Consider the following 3,321-nt stretch of genomic DNA (forward strand, 5'->3'; position numbering starts at 1 on the left):
GGGTTTATAGGATATACCCTTTGGTCGGTTGATTATGTGTGGAGGGGATTGGAACCCTGGCAATGAGATGATATATGATGGAATGAATGTAAAACTAAAGTTCTCTCATGTAAAATATCATATAATTCACAATAAAACATGAAAAAAAAAAAAGAGTAGCTGGTGGGTTTTCACTGCCAACCTTGTCGTTATCAGTACAGTGCTATCCTACAGCACCACACCAGGGCCCAGAAAGAGAAATAAAGAGTAAGACATTTACCTAATTTCAACTTAGATAGAAAGTTTCTGGTAAATCTGAGAGCATGGTCCTCAAGGTTTATAGAACTAATGACAATTTCTGTTCTTAAAATTATCATTGTTGTTATTGTTAAGAACAATCAAGTTGGTTCCAGCCTATAGTGACCCTGTATAGAGTTTCCAAGGAGCAGCTGGTGGATTTGAACCTCCAAACTGACCATTATCCTGCAGTGCCATACCAGGACTCCCAAAATGATCACTGGCTATAGGAGTCCTGGTGTGGTGTTGTGGGTTAATATGCTAGACTGCAAAGTAGTTTAACCACAAGGTCGGCGGTTCAAGCTCACCAGCCACTCCTCAGAAACCCTATACTGGGTTACTATGGGTCGGAATCAATTTGACGGCACCTAACAACAACAATGCATATATAGTACTTCTGGTGTGGCGCTGTGGATCAACACTGGACTGTGAACCACAAGGACGGCAGTTCAAACCCACAAGCTGCTCTTCGGAAACCATATACAGGGTTGCTAAGAGTCAGAGCTGACTTGACGGCACTTAACAACAACAACAACAAAATGCACATATACCACCATTTATGTGTCAATACGTCGTACTGTGGTGGCTTGCATGTTGTGGTGATGCTGGAAGTAATGTCACCGATATTTGAAATACAAGCAGGGCTACCCATGGTGGACAGGTTTCAGAGGAGCTTCCAGGCTAAGATAGACTAGCAAGAACTCGTCAAAAATGAAATGAAACACAAAAAGATCGATATCCTAGGCATTAGTGAGCCGAGATGGACTGGTATTGGCCATTCTGAATCTGACATTCATATGGTTTAATATGCTGGGAATGACAAATTGAAGTATGGGATCACAGTCATTGTCAAAAAAAAAAATCATTTCAAGATCTATCTTGAAGTACAATGCTGTCTGTAATAGGCAAATATCCATAAGTCTATAAGGAGGACCAGCCAATATCACTATTATTCAAATGTATGCACCAACCCTGAAACCCTGTGATGAACTGAAGAATTCTACCAACTTCTTCAGTCTGATACTGATCAAACATGCAATCAAAATGTATTGATTATTCATAATTGGAATGCAAAAGTTGGAAACAAAGAGGAAGGATCAGTAGTTGGAAAATATGGTCTTAATGATATAAATGATGCTGGTATGATAGAATTTTGCAAGACCAATGACTTATTTATTGCTAATACATTTTTAAAACAACACATACATGGAACTCACCAGATGGAATACATAGGAATCAAACTGATTACATCTGTGGAAAAAGACAGTAGAAAAGTTCTATATCATCAGACAAAACAAGGACAGAGGCAGAATGTGGAAGAGACCATCAATTGCTTAAATGAAAGTTCAGGCTGAAGCTGAAAAAAAATTAAAACAAGCCCATGAAAGCCAAAATATGACCTTAAATACATCCCACCTAAATTTAGAGACCATCTCAAGAAGAGATTTGATGCATTAGACACTAATGACTAAAAACCAGAAGATTTGTGGGGTAACATCAAGAACATCATACAAGAAGAAAGCAAAAGGTTATTAAAAAGATAGGAAAGAAAGAAAAAACTAAAGTGAATGTCAGAAGAGACTCTGCAACTTGCTCTTGAGCACAGGAAAACTAAAGTAAATAGAAGAAACGAGAAAGTAAAAGAGGTGAATAGAAAATTTCGAAGGGCAGCTCTAGAAACAAAGTTAAGTGTTATAATGAAATGTGCAAAGACCTGGAGTTAAAAAACCAATAGGGAAGAGCAGGCTAAGCACTTTTCAAGCTGAAACAACTGAAGAAAAATTTCAAGCCTCAACTTGCAATACTGAAATATTCTATAGGCAAAACGCTGACTAATGCAGCATCCAAATAAGATGGAAGGAATACACAGAGTCACCATGCCAAAAAGAAATGGCCTATGTTCAGCCATTTTAAGAGGCCGCATATGATCAAGAACAGATGATACTGATGGAAGAAGTCCAAGCAGCACTGAACGCATTGGCAAAAAACAAGGCTCCAAGGCAGAGACCATGACGTGGAGAGATGGAGTGGCTGGGAACTCTAGACCCAGAGAGGGAGAGGGGCTGGGTGCTGACAACTGAGGGGCAGGCTTGCGGGGATTATAATCATGGCAATGAAACGATATACGATATACGACAGGATGGATGTAAAGCTAATGTTCTCCCATGTAAACGATCACATAATTCACAATAAAACACTTAAAAAAAAAAAAAAAAAAAAGCTCCAGGAACCCAAGAAATAAAGATTGAAATATTTCAAACTGATGCAGTACTGGAAGCACTCCCCTCATCTATGCCAAGAAATTTGGAAGAAAGCTATGTGGCCAACTAATTGAAAGAGATCCTTACTTGTGCCTATGCCAAAGAGAAGTGATCCATCAGAATGCAGAAATCATAGATCAATATCGTTACTATCACGTGCAAGTGAAAGTTTGCTTAAGATAATTCAAAAACTGTTGCAATAAATACTACACCAACAGGGAACCACCAGAAATTCAAGCCAAATTCAGAAGAGAATGTGGAATTAGGGATATCATTGCTGGCGTCAGATGGATCTTGGCTGAAAGCAGAGAATACCAGAAAAACGTTTACTTATATTTTATTGACTGTGCAAAAGTGTGTACCATGACAAACTTTGGGTAGTATTGTGAAGAATGAATGTTCCAGAACACTTAAATTGTGATCCCGAGAAATCTGTATATAGAGCAAGAGGTAGTTGTTAGAACAGAACAAGGGGATATTGAAAATCTTTTACCTGATGAAGGTAAACGAAGTCACTAAAAAGTACATAAAAAAGGACATATTAGTAATTACTATGGCATACATAACTTTGCAACAACAGTAAAAGCAGCAAACAAATATATGTGCAGCTATGTATTTAATGGAGTCCTGGTGTGGCGCTCTGGACTAATGCACCAGACTGCAAAGTCGTTTGACCTGCAAGGATGGTGGGTGGTTCAAGCTCACCAGCTGCTCCTTGAAAACCCTATACAGAGTCGCTATAGGTCGGAATCAACTCGACGGCACTTAACAACAACAACATATA

General features: G+C 38.8%; 1 pseudogene; it reads right to left on the reverse strand.

Moving 5' to 3' along the window:
• The window catches only part of LOC102834448, a 22,527-nt pseudogene extending 21,599 nt beyond the window's left edge, over window positions 1-928 (reverse strand).
• Window positions 929-3,321: the final 2,393 nt, after the last annotated feature.

The sequence above is a fragment of the Chrysochloris asiatica genome, unplaced genomic scaffold, assembly GCF_000296735.1.
Source record: "Chrysochloris asiatica unplaced genomic scaffold, ChrAsi1.0 scaffold00062, whole genome shotgun sequence".
In the NCBI taxonomy this organism is placed as follows: Eukaryota; Metazoa; Chordata; class Mammalia; order Afrosoricida; family Chrysochloridae; genus Chrysochloris; species Chrysochloris asiatica.